The sequence below is a fragment of the Crotalus tigris genome, unplaced genomic scaffold (genome assembly GCF_016545835.1).
Source record: "Crotalus tigris isolate CLP2741 ecotype Arizona unplaced genomic scaffold, ASM1654583v1 scf7180000019965.218198, whole genome shotgun sequence".
In the NCBI taxonomy this organism is placed as follows: domain Eukaryota; kingdom Metazoa; phylum Chordata; class Lepidosauria; order Squamata; family Viperidae; genus Crotalus; species Crotalus tigris.
Genome location: NW_024097795.1, coordinates 89,288 through 105,756, shown reverse-complemented (window position 1 = coordinate 105,756; position 16,469 = coordinate 89,288). Strand labels below are relative to the sequence as shown.

Sequence of the window (16,469 nt, the reverse complement as noted above, 5' to 3'; positions counted from 1 at the left end):
GAATACGTATGTTCTCTTAGCAGCAAAAACAGTTCAAGTTAGGACATGAAACATACACCCCACCCAGAACCTACACAAAACCTATTGTCTTTCTTGTTATACAACATTTCTGATGGAAATATCACAAACAGGGTACTCCCTTGCAGGAATATTGACACTGAACCAAATTTCTTATCTTGATAGTAAGTAAAAGACCATAAACAAATGGATTATCAGCGAAAAACAATGTGATAATTAGCAGAATTCTGCATGGATTTATCAGGAACAAATCATGCTAGAATAACTTTGTCTCATTTTTTGATCATATAATTTTTAGTAGATTGTAGGAATTTTGAAGATATGAAATACTTTTACTTCAACAAAGCATTTGATAATGTTTAGCAAGTCAGTTAAGTATGGGCTAGATTAAGTAGACATTCATAGATAACTGGCTTAGAAATTACACTTGAAGAATGTGCATTAATTGTATCTCATTAGATTTGAGAGATATATCAAGTGATGTGCCACAGAGTTCACTTCTGGGTTTCTACAATAGTTTTATTAATGACTTGGATGGGAATGGCTTATCAGTTTTACAGGCTTCACAAAACTGGGCCTTCTAGAATATGAAATAAAATCCAAGCTTACCTTGATCATTAGAATGATTTTTTAAAAGTAATAGAATATAAAAGGCAAGAACAAAAATCTTAACGCAAGGAACAAATAGAGCATGGGGAGAAATGTGACTAAGAAATGGTATTTGTGAAAACTATATTAAAATAATAGTTGATTGCAAATTGAACATGAGTCAATAATGCACTATTTTGTAAAAAGGGAGTACAATTTTAGGCTGCATCAACAAAAGTACAATTTTCAAAGCATGTGGAGTCATCCTTTATTCTAGTTTGGAGAGACCCCACTGAGTACTGTATCCAGTTCTGAGCACCGTAATTTAAGAAGGATTCAGAGAAATTGGAACAAGTTCAGAAAACGAGAGTAAGGATGAACTTATTCCTGTGAACAAATTCCTGTGAAGCTAGAATGAAGAATTTTTTTTAAAAAAATATGCCTTGGGGAGGGAAACATCGCATTCTTCACATTTCTGAAAGGATGTCCAGATATTTTCTCTCTCCAAGATGTCAGATAATGGATTTAAGTTACAGCAAGGCAGATTTCAAAGAAAAGTTGAATCCATTAATCAGGAAAGTGGTGGGCTTCTCCTTGTTGGAATCATTCAAGCAGTGGCTAGAGAGCCATTTGTCTGAGATGGTTTAATCTGAATGTTGCACTAAGCAGGGGGCTGGATTTGATGGCCTAAATTGCCCAGAGGTATTTTCTACACAGCTCAGTCTGGTTTCCATGAAGCAGTTGTCAATTTGTTCCTACTCAACTCCACGATGTTTGATCAGGGTTAGCAGCTGCCATCAGCAGTTGCACTGAAGCTGCATGAGCTATCAGCCATATTTTGAGTCTCAGGCCCACCTTCTTTCAGAGAAGCAGCGTAAGTCATCATAGAGTCCCCATTTCTGCCACCTCAAGTCTGTTCTCCAGATTGACAAGCTGATTGACATGGCTCGGTTAAAGGAAAACAAATATTCAACCAACAGCAAAACAATCTGCCACAATGCTTTCATCAGACTGACCCCATTGCCCCTTTCTACTACCACCCCAGGATTCTGAACCTAATTTGGCATCTTTTTTTCCCTGATCTTCTAATCTAAAAGAACTAACTCCAATTATGTGCCATTAAGTCAGTGTCAACTCTAAGTGCCCAGGTAAATAGATTTTCTCTATGATAATCTGACCATAACATGGTCTTTCAGGTCTTCCAACCCTTCTTCTCTTTCCTTTCACCTTTTCCAGGATCAGCGCTTTCTTCAAAGAGCTAGGATGTTGCAGAATGTGTCCAGAGTAGAATAATACGAGCCTGTATCAACGATCCAGCAGAATTGTGCAGTTAGCGTTGGACTGCTCAGTCAGCATTATTTTAAGGCTATAACCCTATAATTTCTTACTCATTTAATACAAGGCTAAAAAAAGAAATCGGTAGAATGGTGGAAATTCCGCTGTCCCCCAAACAAACAAGAATCTGAATGTCAGCATCTGTTGTCTATATAATGAAAGGAAAGCAACGGGAGGGAACTTCTAAATAACAGCTCTACTTGTAACTCAGGTCATTATATGACTTCAATTTGTCTTCTGTTTTAGAAAAAAAAATTGTTCTTTGAAGAGGAGCCCAGAAAGGAGCCGAGAGATGATGGACAGAGCTCAGCAATCAGTTCTGCCCAATTTTTCCTCTAGCATTGGAATAGGTGGAAGAATCAACTTGCTTATCATGTGTTGCACAAGCAAAATCAAGACAGCATCATTCATTATATGAGCTTATGATTATTTGTGAGCAGCATCTCTTTTCTCTACTTTTAATTTTATTTGGGGCATCCTTCAATCGATTTACAATATTTTTTTATTTTCAAAACATATGTCCTAAATAGCTGGGAATGTTACACAGGCTTCCTCCTATACTGTGCCCATTTAGTGAACTTTTTTTTTCTTATTCAATCTGTTTGCTTTGTTTTCCCAGAGCCTCTAAGACAAAATATGGTGGGCCAACCTCTCCCAGGCTGTTTTTCCCTAGCTATATTAGGCTAACTATCTTCAGAGGCCAAGTGGCTGGAAGGGAAGGAAATTGTATCTAATACATCTAAAAGACTGGGGGAAATTGCTGAAATTCCTCTGTCATCTGAGTTGTGGAAGTGGAACAAGGACCTTTTGACAGGGGCTGCCTGGGATCCAATACACTAGCAGATCCAGAGTTCATTTAAAAAGGCCTGATCTGATTTTATTATTTCTGCCTTATGGTTTAGAAAGAAGAAGCAAAACAGGGGCGGTTACTTGTTCTTTGTCCCTGCTCCTTCATGTTACCTATAGAACTTCAGTTTCCATCTATTCTCCGATGTGATTTCAGCCAAGAATAAAGCGGAAGGTAAGAAGCTGTATTGTGAGAAAGAGACCATTGTAAGCATTCAGTAAAAACATGTGCTGTATTAAGGAAGCAAGATTGAAATTCCAGGCCCCTGGTATAAATAGCGAAGGGTCCTCGGCACTCTCTGAGTTTGCTTGTTTTCTTGCAGATGTTTCATTGCCCAAACTACGGTAGGTAACATCATCAGTGCTAGGCATCAGTGCCAGCACTGATGGGGCTACCTAGTTTGGGTAATGAAAAATCAAGCAAGCATAGAGAGCACCAAGTACCCCTCATATAAACCCTGAGCTACATATATACCCCTTTATAAATAATTTTGTATATAGATTAACCCTATGTATATAGAGCATTTCTATCCTATTGTTTAGTTTAGTGCTTTAGTGGTTCTTTGGCACCTGGCAGGTGGTACACGTATGACGGGTTGAAAAGTACTGTAAAAGAAAGTGTAAAAAAAGTGTAAAAGTGTAACGGGGGATGAGCAGCGGCAGTGCCACAAAGGCCTGTGGGAGAGTCAGCTGGAGCTGCAATGTTGCTAGGACTCTGCTGATTGGCATTTCCGGAAGCAGCGTGCAGCCTAGGGGAAAGGAGTCAGATGGAGTTGCACCAAAGAGAAAAGGAAGAGGAGGAGGGAGAGAGGAGAGGATATAAAAGAAGGAGGTTTTGGCAGGAGAGGGAGGGGGGGGAAGACAACAGGGAAAGAGAAGGGGATGGAGAAAGAGAGATGGAGCAGCATGCAGCCGGGGGAGAGGAATCAGCTGCATTTGCACCGAAGAAAAAAGGAGGAGGAGGGGGAGAGAGGAGAGGATATAAAAGGAAGAGGTTTTCATGGGAAAGGGAGAAAAAAAAGACAATGGGGAAAGAGAAGACAGAGAAAGAGAGACGGAGAAGAGGAGAGACTTCTTTGAGACAAGCAGAGGGAGAGAAGGGGATAGAACAGTGCAAAGATTAATGTCAGAGAACAGGCATACGTTTCCCATTAAAAGTGCGGTAAGGGGATGTACAGATAGTCCTCAACCTACAACCACAATTGAGCCCAAAATTTATGTTGCTAAGTGAGATATTTGTTAAACGAGTTTTGTCCCATTTTACAACTTTTCTTACCACATTTGTTAAGTGAATCACTGCAGTTGTTAAATTAATAACACGGTTGTTAAATGAATCCGGTTTCCCCATTGATTTTGCTTGTCAGAAGGTTGCAAAGGGTGATCACATGACCCTGAAACATTGCAACCATCATAAATATGAATCAGTTGCCAAGCATCCGAATGTAAATCATGTGACCCTGGGGATATTGCAAGGGTCATAAGTCACTTTTTTCAGTGCCATTAAAACAGTCACTAAGTGAACTGTTGTAAGTCAAGAACTACCTGTATTTTATCATTCCACCCCTTTTTTTGGTCATTAAGTTTTTGACACTTTGCCAGGCAACTGGTGGTACTCGAATATTGCCATATCCTAAAAGTGGTACAATCTATGAAAAGGTTGAAAAGCCCTGGCTTAGTTGTTTAAGACAGTGTAATATTTTCCTAAGTAACAATGACCTCTTACCATATGTATCTATAGGTAGATCCCTTTTCTTCTCCCATAGAGATTATCTACTTTGACAGTCCCCTTTGAAATAAGAATGTAAAACTGGGTAGATGTACTTAACAAATATCTCTGTCCAATACCCTAATTTGCTACTTGGCCTTCTAACATAGTAACGTGTGAACAAACCCAACCAACCAAAAATTGGATTGCGTATATTAAAATGGCACATGATATCACTGCATGCATGAGACTGAAATAAAAGCATTTGAGTGGTTAAGTGGTTAAGGACAAAATAATATGTGTAAATGTGGGTGTGTTTGTATAGATATATAAGATAAAAGCTAGGTAGTATTCAACTTCAGGGTTTTCAAATATCGTTCCATAGTGATCATTATCACTATGAATTTTTCTTCTTAAATTCCCAGCATCCAATTGTCTAATCTCCAAAACCAATTCAAAAGCAGAAATGGGGAAAATCCAGCCCAGGTTCCTCCCAGGCTAAATAGGATGATTTGGTGGATCAGTTTTGGCCCATAGATGTCAAATGTAAATGTCCCATCTAAAGAAGTGGCACCTTATTCAGATGTTTTATTTACATTCATATCCAAGGAGCAAAAAGCAAAATGCACGTTGGGTTGTTCCTGGGTACGGTACAGAGATATTGCTACCAGTTTTCCAAATGCTTTTTAAAAGAGAGGAAAAAAAAACCAGTTTTAAAGGTTGTGCTATAAATATACTACAAATACACAAAAAACACTATTAATATCAGCTGGCATCCTGCTCTGATTCTCTTTTTACTGTAATTCCTGTTCAAGGGTAAGCACGACCTGGACAAAGGCTGAGAAGAAGTGACATGTGGAATATTTGTCCAGATTATTTTGCCACTGGTTTTAATGCCATTAATTCATACAGTACAAATAAATTGCAGCATAGAGAAAAATACTAGAGGTGTAGAACAAACCAAATGCCATGCAAAGTATTTTATTCCGACCTGCCCTAAAGGTTGGAGCTGTTCATTGTTATCTCCTTGTGGCTGCCACAAGGGAGTATCATTGAAAGCCTGTGATCACTGGCCTGCAAGTTATCATCAAAGTGAACTCTGTTCAGAGAAAGAAGACAAGAACCCCACAGGGAAGTGTTTTATGTTTTACCAGCTCCTGAAGAGCATTTTATGTTGGCTTAGCAGAGGCCTTCTTTCCTGTTCCAGATTTATTGAGAAATGACCAATTTACACACTAAAGGATGTACTAGGGAGAAGACAACATATGTAGGACACAATGAAAGCAAAGAAAAAAATAATGAGTTTTGGCTACAATCCTAACTGACATAAGCAACCTAGAAAAGAAAGTGTCTGAAAGACAAACAAATGTTAGGTAATTTTTCCCTCCTATTCCAATAATAATGTTGTTAATCAACCTTTCATTCCACAATATCATGCTATTTGCTCTACTCATAAACATCTTTACAACTGCATCAACTGTCCATACTTATCTATTGTTCAGCAGCTACAGTTTTCTTGATTTGGGGCCAACATCTTGTGTCCTAGAAAAGTCCTGTTACTAGAATCACCTCTAGTTTCAGAAGGCATATAATCCAATTTTCTCTTATGCAACAAGAGGAGATACTGTAGAACAGTGTTTCTCGACCTTAGCTGTTTTAAGATTGATTCTAATCTTCATCTTTAGATAAATTTAAAATTAATGCTAGCATGGTGACTAAAGAATTCTGGGAGGTCTTCAAAGCCAAGATTGAGAAACACTGCTGTAGAGGAAGTGGGTCTCTATAGCTATCTATGCATTTATTTGACTTTAGATGAACTGGATGGTATAAACAAAGAGGTTCTGAAACTGAAACATATATATATATGTTAGTACACTCAAAATGCATCCTGTGAAGATTTTAAAATGTGAAGATTCCTAATCACCTTTTACGAACATATCTCCCATATGTAATTGTCAGATAGAATGGATTGTGAAGAGATGATAATAGGAAGGATTTTGGGAAATGGGTAAAAAGGGAATAAAGGTTATTTGCTCTACAACCTGCAATCAAGTAAATATGATCAGTGCTTGCTGAGATGCCTAATGCAATGTTGTGGAATGCAACCATTGCATATGATTTGAAAACTGAACAGGTATACTGGTTCTGCTCACCATAAATGGGACTTGATTTTTTAAAACCAGGCTGAGAGTAATAAATTATTGAACTCTGTGTAATATTCATTTCATGTCTTGTTGTAATAAACTTCTTTTTCTCTGATAAAGTTGACTGATTCCTTCAGCAGCAGTGCACCTTCAGGAGACCTCAATCCACTGTAGAGAAGCAATCTGAAATCCTCCTCATATTTTTAATTACAATACTTATTACCTCAATCCAACATAGTCAACAGTCAGTGACATAGCCCAAACTCAAATTCTCCTAAACAGTTCCAAGAGTCCATGGCTATCATATCAATTTAAGTGAACTAACCATTGGTCCACTTTTTAAAAACTAAAACAGGGGATGTAGTCATGAAACACATACATTACACACAGCTCAATAAGGCAGTCCAGACAGGTCTCAACAAAGAGAATTGCAAAATTTAAAATCATCCTGGGGAATACCAAGCCGGCCTTTTCTAAGCATGACTCGCCAATGATGGGAAGGAGTGGAATCTTCCAGAAAGCTTGATTCAGTCCATGATTGGAATAGCTGAATCATTTACCTGACTTAATATAAGGTAATAATAGCAATAGCTCTTAGACTTATATACACCTTCATAGTGTTTTGCAGCCCTCTCTAAGCGGTTTACAGAGTCAGCATATTGCCCCCCCAAAATCTGGGTCATCATTTTACTGACCTCAGAAGGATGGACAGCTGAGTCAACCTTGAGCCCATGAGGATTGAACTCCTGTTCACATGACATGCCTAAATACAATTTGCACCTGTGGCTTGTATTACCTTTACTAAACTATGATTCCAATCTGAGTTGATGGCATGGTTTCTCTACAGGGAGAAAGAGTGATAGAAACAGAATCATTATAGTTACAATATCCTTGTTGTTCCCAATTTTTTTAACATACAGGGGATGAACTATGGAGAACAAGGTGGAGGAGAAAAATTCAGCCATCTCCTACTTTTCCTGCAGTGGGTCCATTTCTAACTGGATCACCACATTATTGTTTATTCTACACCAAATGTGTAGAACAAAGAAGTGAATGAGTCCAAAGTACCAGCTGAATTGTGAAATTTGCTAAGATGTCCGATGAAAGGAGATGAACCTGATGGTGGTCTGCTCTTGCTTCACCTGGGGAATACTTGCTGGTTGAGATTCTTAAGCATGATGAATACTGAACACGATTTAACTGGTTGTGTAAGCTTGTGCAGTGCCACTCACATCTCTGGGCTCGATTCTGCCAATCTCTAAGGACTTCCAAAGCTGAATACCTTATTGCCTTTTTGAAGCATAATTCTTATATTCAACTAAGAAGGAATCAGACAGTGGACTCAGTGCTGTCTTCAACTTTTCTGTTCATAAGCATTAGACTGTACAGCAGATTCTCTACATTGTCTCAGTTGTATTGTTGTGTTGGTTTGGATGGGTATTAATTTTCCCTGATTCTAAGCCAAGGGAGCCTGCATTGTCTGAGAAATATGTTGTCTGAGAGATGCTTCCATCATCATCTGGCCAGCATGAAAATATGGAATGCAGTAACCTTTCTGACAAAATCGTACCTATTTATCTACTTACATTTGCATGCTTTTGAACTGCTAGGTTGGCAGGAATTCGGACAAGTAATGGGAGCTCACCCCAACACACAGCGCTTGGATCTCAAACCCGGGCTGTCAGCTTTCCAGCTGACAAGCCCAGCATCTTAACCACTGAGCCATTGTGCTGCCCCTTAAATTTGAAATAAGATTTTGGAATTTATTATAAGACTCCTTCCTGTGGAAAAATACTTTTTGTTTTGAATTCTTTTTAAAAGGCAAACATGACAGGATGCAACCTTGAACGTTGGATACCAGGGGAATTAGAAGGAACTAAGGATTTCAATTAAGGGGAAAAAAACACTTAAATTTGACTTAACAATATAGAATGGAACAAAATATTTTAACATTCAAAATACCAAAATATACTTTTGAACAATGGACTCAGAAGTTAATTTTAAGGCTTGTTAAAGTTCTGAACACTTTTGTGAGAATGGACAAAGAAAAAATGAAACGAAATCAAGTTCTATCTAGGACATTATATGAAGGGATTAAAGATCAAGATTGTTAAATGTAAAAAGAAGGAATGTAAAGTCGGTTTATTTGATCATGATTAAAATAAATATGTTTTCTTTGGTAACTCTTAATGGCCATTTGTTGATCAGGACTGAAATGATGAAGTTTTCAAGGACTTGTTCATAAATAAGAGTTGAGATATGAAAAGAAGAGATAATTTGTTTTATTTTAAGAGAAGGTGATAATTTTCTAAAATTATTTATACCTGTAATGAAGGGAGAAGTATTTTCATTATATATTTGTTTTCTTTTCCTTTATTATAGTCTTATTTTTCCTCTTTTGTTTCTATTTTTCCTCCCCTTCTATTTTTTCCTTTTGTTGTTTAGTTTGTTTTTTATCATTTTAGTTTTTTTTATCATTTTTCAGTAAAAATTACTATTAGAAAAAGGGCTTCAGTCATTTCAGGAGGGAGGGGGAGAGAGGGAAGTGGCATTTCCCTTTGCTCACTAGGGGTGCCAAGCTCAAATTGAAAGCCTAAAGGGTGTAATGACCTTGCCTCAAGAAGACCTGGAAAGTCACCAAGGAGGAAAAGACAAAGAGAACAAAATTAAGCCAGTGTAAATATTTGATCCCCAAAGGATAAGATATGTGGGCACATTCTCTAGAAATGATGCTGTAATAAGCAATCTTAGAATACCAATCAAGTTGTTTTCCATGTGGTGATCTGCTTTTCAGAAAAAACATATGGGCACTGAGCATTGATCACGAAGCGTTTGTTTCAAAATAACAGAGCAAACCCTTTTGTGTGTCCTTCAGAGGTTTTTCAAAATAGTTTGGGAGTGTTGATGGGCTGGCATGCAGGTACATGGTGATCTGTATACTTCGGAATAAGTCAAAGTATAGCTGGCTTTCCATGGGCAAAATAAATGTAATGGGTTTGAAAGCCAACAGCTTCATTTAAATGCACTTCGTAAACAATATGAAGCAAAACTGCATTCCAAGTCAGAATTGCTAAACCTGAAATCAAAGAAAAAGATGCTGTCATATACCAAGCTGCCCTTCTGCACTTCCCTGGGGCTCTGCTAGGCTCTGGTAGGCTCTGCTTTGCTTGGCTGGTTACCCTCCTGAGATACCTGAGATTTTTTTTCCTGACACCCTTGACTAGCTCTGGGTCAAGTTCTCACCACCTTCTCTTATCACCTGTTCCCAAGGAAAGCTTCTTAACTGCCCTTTAAGATTCTACTGCCTCGGTTACACAAGTGTCTTCTCCATTCCTATTTGTGACCCCAAGATGTACAAAACAACAAAAAACAAAATTAAAAAAATAACCCCGGTACCCAATAAGTTCCTCTCAGTTTATATAGTTGCTATATCCTATATAATCCTTGAATGTTCCAGAATATTCAGTGCAGCCCATGTTCATCCCCATCTTCAGTATCTTGGAAGATAGTCTACCCTTTGCAGAGACGATCATTATCTTTCAATGACAGCTATTTGGGGTTCCTTCTGATTTCAGAAGGAGTGAAAAGTTTTGGGGATCCATGACCATCCATGACCTCAACCCTATGGACTTCAGCCTGGGCATTCAGTTGACACCTGTTAGGAAACACCCAGCCAGGTGGGGGGGGGAGTTACAGCATGGAATTAGCCTTGAATCCTTGTGTAGCTGCAAGAGGTCCAGAACTGACAACAACACCACCCCGAGCTCCATAGAACGTATCTATTCCCAGGTTACGAATGGCAGTCTGGGGAGATTCTTGTGTGACAGACTGAATATAATAAAGTAGTGAGCTTGAACCTTAAATGTGTAGGTCTAATTACTTGTGCCTGACAACACCAAGATTCAAATACTTTAATTCTTTGAATTAAAAAGTGATTTGTAAAAAAAGGTATTAGCACACCACAAGAAATGTGCTTCCTTCCTCAATATTCAGCCACAACTATCTATTTGGAGATCATGCTTTATGGGAACTTAGATTTCTTCTTGTTCCTTCATAGGTAAACACAGAACCAAAATAAACCAGTCTGAAGTTTATTTTTAACAGTTATAGGTACATCCAAAGCATTGCTTCATGTTTCATTCTTCTCACTTCCTGGAGCAGCAGAGAAAGTGTGTATTTGTGTAAGAGAGAAAGACAGAGACAGAAAGAATCTGAAACTTACCTGATTTCTGTAATACTTGTGACACAGAATAGATGGGAGAAGTGCAGACAGCTGGACCTCAAAATCTTAATTATTTTCAGACAGGTTTCTCAACCTTCATTCCATCAATCAAAATCTACTTTGCACTATGCTTTTCCTGCCCACTGATCCAGTTAAAACTGTTCCTTTTGACCCAGATCAGGGTACACAGTATGTGACATAAATTCCAGCAGCTTGAAAGAACCTACTGGCATCCATATTCTATTAATGGAACATATTGACCACCTGCCAGTTTGCTATATGTCTATTTTTACTACTTGCTTCTCTTAGAAAAGATAAGTAACCTATAATTGAATTCTATGCATACTCAGCACCACTCAGTGTGATGGGAGATATTCCCAGATAATGGTGCCCATCTGCCATCCCCAAACTGCTCCCTTCCAAATATTTTGAATTCAGCTCCCAAAATTCCAGTCAATAACACCAGTGGTCCCTGACCACTCTTGGGGTGACGTGGTATTTTTAGAGATCCTTTCAAAGAAGGAGGAGAAAGATTTGGAAGAGGAGTTGCTCACCTTTGGAATGCAAAACATTTGTACAATGTCTGAAATTGTTCAGTCATAAATAGTACAGCTGAACTGCATGAGAAAAAAAAAAATCCCAGGTTCAATTGTCCATGTACAGCCTATGTTGTCTAAGCCCCTGGATAGCTGCTATAAGTCAGCAAGAATGCTGCTAACCCTAATAATAAACCAGGAAATTTAAAGCACGACTATGAGTTAATGATGAATTCATTCTTCTTATGCAGCCAAAATGAAAATATCTAAGCAAAAGGAGTAGAATCAGCAAGTCTGAGTTTCTGCCAACATCTGCATGAATAATAACAATACAGTTATGGGATGGTGATGATAACCTTACAAGAGCATGGGGGGAAATCAAAACAAAGCCTATTGTTAATTAAATATTCTTATTGGCGTATTTAGGCGAAGCAAGATGAAATGGATAAAAATCATATATAGCTATACAAGGAATACAGGTGTCTTCAACAAGTGAAATATAATGGACCTCACTTGTGGAAAATTTTCTCCTAGTGCATTAGATGTGGCACTCACAGATTATCTTTTGGGATTATGCTCCCTGCTCCTAAGCATTGCTATAGATTTCTCGTCACAATTTTAAATTAATCTGGGGTATAGAATTATTTTATGATTTCTACATCTTCTGTAGTGTTTATTATTGATGTTTTAGTATTCTGCTCTGCTATTGACTTTGGAAAATGTTTTCACTTACTTTATGATCTGCCCCGAGAAGTTTGGTTTTTGCAATGCAAGAAATAAAAGTTCTTGGCTATTTGGCAGCCTGACCCAGGCAGTCCGGGCTAGGATATTTGTTGCTGATTCTGGCTGACCTGTATTGGATATGTAAATTTTGAGACACTACACAGTACACAGACTACCATTTCCTACACTCCAAACTTTGAAGCATCTCCTGAAATTGTCCTGGAGATAATGATGTTTTCTTTATACATCTTTAATCCAAAGAACAAACATTCTCTTGTCTTACAAATCTGCAAAGATAAGCTGTTATTTATTATACGAATACATTCTTTCACTTAAGTGTAATTATGTGGGTTGGGCAAGGTCAGAGAACAATGAACAATGATCCTTGATATATGAATAAGAATCCTACCAGGTTGCTCCCAATTTCACTTGCGGTAACTTGGCCAATCCGTAACACAAATAAACTGAATGCATTTCATGAGAATAACCACTTCAATATTCTGCTCCAACTTGGTCCCTTCCATTTGACCATAACTCCCATAACCTGCATCCCAGACTTGTTGGGAATTCTGGAAATAATAGTCTAGAATGCCCAATAGGCCTAAGCAAAGCTGAGTTTAAAATATCTTGATGGTTGTAACTTTATGAAAATGCCAGCTATTTTTATAGCTGTTCATTCCAACATTTGTTATTTCCGTTTTTAACATTCAAGTTGCAATCCTAAGCATATACTAGACATAGTCACACAACATACTGACCCTCTAGAGCAGGGTTGTCAAACTGCCAGCCCACAGGCCAGATGCGTCATCTGGAAGCCGTGCCCACCCCATTGTCGGCAATAGCAAAACTGGTCTGATACGTTGCACGACGTCATGTGACGTCGCGAGTTTGACATGACTGCTCTAGAGCTAAAGACTTGTATCTGCATTTATGCAGCATGTTAACTTAAATTTGGCTACTGTTAACCAGTTTGGTTTCTGGCGGCTCATCAAGTCATGGAAACAGTCTTTTTGGTTACCTTATAGTTCAGTACATTGGTCAGTCCAGAACATGGATTCATTCATTTGTTCAGTAACTGGCCTAAGATGTCAAATGAATGCAGCCATTGAGTTAACATAGTTAGGATTGCTCTTAATTATCTAGCCAAAGAGAAAAAGAGAGCATAAAGGTATCAGTGTCCAGCCAAGTAGGGTCAATCATCTCTGGCCATGATGCTATCACTTGGGTCCTCTCTGCTTGGGGGATTGGAAGAGTGGGGAGGCTGGCCTTTGCAGTTTCTAGCCCAGGAGAGTGGTCGAGGGCAGGGAGCCCCTCTCATCCCATTGCAATCTTGCTGCAAGAAATCTTGCATATTATTCACAGGTTCAAGAGAGAATCTTCTCCCCTCCTGGTGCTGACCAGCCCTACAGCTTCCCTGTTCCATTTTGTTTTACAATACAGCAGTGGGGAACAAGCCACCAGTTACCTCAACTTCCCTTATAAAGCAGCTGCCTAGACAAACATGTTTTTTTGCTCCTGGTGCTTTGTACCAGACAAACAGGTTAATATTTCACTCATGTTTGGGCTAATGAGAGAAAGCCTCTAATTCTAAGACAATACAGTCTACAGGTTCCTGCTGAATCCAGCAGTTTCCACAGGCCAAATATCACAGGGCAGATACAAAACAGGCATCTGTAGTGATCTGTAGATTTCCCTTACCCCATTCCTGGAACAGATTAAATTCATTAGCATTGCCCTTACTTCAAGAGACTAAAGGAAATTAATAAGAAAGTGGGGAACAGTACAAAAACACTGTTTGCTTCCTTGACAACCGACCTTCATGTACCTATTTAAAAATGCTAGCACCGTGAAACTCAACTTCTGGAGCATCCCAAAGAGGAGAAAATAGCAAGGCACAGTCAGCATACTCAGCCTTTCAGAAAGAAAAAGCTGGAGTTTGATCACTGGATGAAAAGATTTAGCTTCTAGTTCGACTTTGAGCTGTGGTGTCCTCCTCATGAGAAGTTTCCTGGCTGCCAGCTCCTATCTAGAGTTGTGTTCTCTTACAAAGAGGTCACTGGAGATTAATGACACATTGGTGATTAGGGTTTGGGGTTTCGTAGTATTAACATTCTGGGGATTTCTGCTGTTCATCAGATTTCTTGATGCTTCCCATAGTGCCTGTGCCCAGGAATTATTTGCCTAGCAGAGCAAGTTCTTGTCCCATTTCAGACCAGGTCTGTATTATACACACAGCTTCAAAGTCACTGCTTAGGAGTATATATGATAGACATATGTGTGAAGGGGGAGAGGAGAGATGCAGTGATGTATGGTGCTCTCTTGCATATCTTTCATGAGTGACCTAATGATGTTACCTAGTTTGGTAATACAAGTCTGCAAGAAAACAAGCTCAGAGAGCATTAAGGACCCCTGCAGTTCAAACCTGAGCTACAATATTCTCTCTTCTATCAGAATTTGCCGTGTTGAGAAAATACTGCAAATCCAAATACAATTGCTAGGTACTTTGCAGGAGATCCAGTTCAATGGCTTTCAAAAGAAAAATAAACAACAAATGCTCTGGTTCTAATCCTGAATTGTTAAGTTGATTTTAGCAACTTTTTGTCATGCATCAAGACTTTATGGTTTAATATCTACAAATCTTACTGGGGTGGGGGGGGGAAGACTTCCATAAAATATGTTTGTGACTTCAGACCATCCAAATGTCACCAATGATCTTCTCCCTTTTTATTTTTGTTTCAGCGATCGCTAGTGATGAAGCAACATTTTCTTGTAAGCTAATAGCACAAAATAAAAAAGTCAAAACAATAGGGTTTGTTTTGCTTTTGTAGCTTGGCAAGAAACCACATGGACGTAAGTTATAGGGAATTGAATAGTAATGCCTTGTGTTTACGGCAGGCAACAGCTAAAATAATTGCACAGAAACATTTAAAAAGCATGCATGCATCATCAGTAAAGGATTGCTGCGGTTTGAGAATAACATTTTCTAAAGTGAAAACTTGGTGTAACGTTCAAGCAAATCAAATTACAAATGAAGTTCAGGTCTATGCAGCTGTAGATACATTTCTCATTCTCTCCTACGCCCTTTTTTCTCCTCTTCCTCCAAGTTATTGGCTGCAGCTTGCAGAAATATTTAGAACATGATAAGATCAAATCCTGTATTGCTATTATTTACTCTTACCAGGAAAAGCTCCAGGCAGGGCAGGGGAGGAAGATTACTAACAGCCACAAATGTCCTTTAAAATGGGAAAACAAAGTAAACATGCCGTGGAGACTGTAAGTCTATATTGTGGCTATTATTCAAAGGCACAGCTACTTCTACTTGGATTGCAATGATTCTCAAGCCCACCTCTTGGTTCCCCTGCCTTAAATAGTCCCATTGTTTCTCTCCCCCAAAATATTAAAGCTCTTCTCAGACTCACCCAGTTGCTTGTCACCCTCACAAATGCTCTCAAAATCCATATGGAGAGATTTTGTCCTTTCTACAGTTTCAGGGAAATGAACCTTTGAAGGTATTTACTCCTGCAGAATTAGATTAGCACAAGGATGACAGACTTTATGGCACAGGTATTAGAAATGGGGGTCAACATCATCCCTCCCCAGAAGAGCAGGATACAAACCATTTATGGTTATGGCACAGTCTTGAGGTTCTGTTAATCCTCTTTGCTCCCACACTTTAGAAAGTGGATATCAAATTATTCCCAGGGCAAAAGGAAATGGGTGGACTGGCATAAACATCATTGTCCATTCTAGAAAAAGCATACTGGAACATTCTGGCCTCTCTGAGAAAGGGAGAGGGATGCCTTTGGCCTTGAAGGAGGCAGTGGTGTATACTCATTCTTCAAGATATTATCCTTGGATCTTGGACGATTATCAGCCTGTCTCAAACCTGCAGTTGCAGAGGACCTGGGAGGAAATGTATTATTATTACGGTTGGTCCCACAATCAGCCAGACATTTAGTTTGGATTTGACATTTTTAAATCCAAGTCCTTCCCAGGGACCAGAGGTAGGCAGATGTTGTTACTTTTAAAAATTAAAAATATCACCACAGGATAGACGATGTTCCAAATAAAAATAACCTTTTGCAATTGTTTGTTGGTGATTTGCTTTCCTTTGCCACAGTTGTTCTACTTTTATTTGCAGGTCTTTGTATTTTGTAATTTCTCTCTAGTTCTTTTTCTTCTGTTCTGGTCTCTCCAAATACTGCAATCTCCACTATGCAGATTTTTTTTTTGTTTTGTTTTTCTTATTGACTATTGTTAAATCTGGTGAGTTGTATGGCAGGTGTTTATCTGTTTGAATTCTAAAGTCTCAGAGCACTTTGGCAAATTTATTTTCTATTGATTGTCTATTT

At 38.6% G+C, this 16,469-nt stretch overlaps 1 long non-coding RNA gene across 1 annotated transcript in view; it reads right to left on the bottom strand.

Moving 5' to 3' along the window:
• The window catches only part of LOC120318003, a 40,015-nt gene extending 24,380 nt beyond the window's left edge, over positions 1–15,635 (bottom strand). The window contains exon 1 of the long non-coding RNA XR_005559382.1: positions 15,537–15,635. This is a non-coding gene — a long non-coding RNA (uncharacterized LOC120318003). The remainder of the gene's footprint in view (positions 1–15,536) is intronic.
• Between the last annotated feature and the right edge of the window lie 834 nt (positions 15,636–16,469).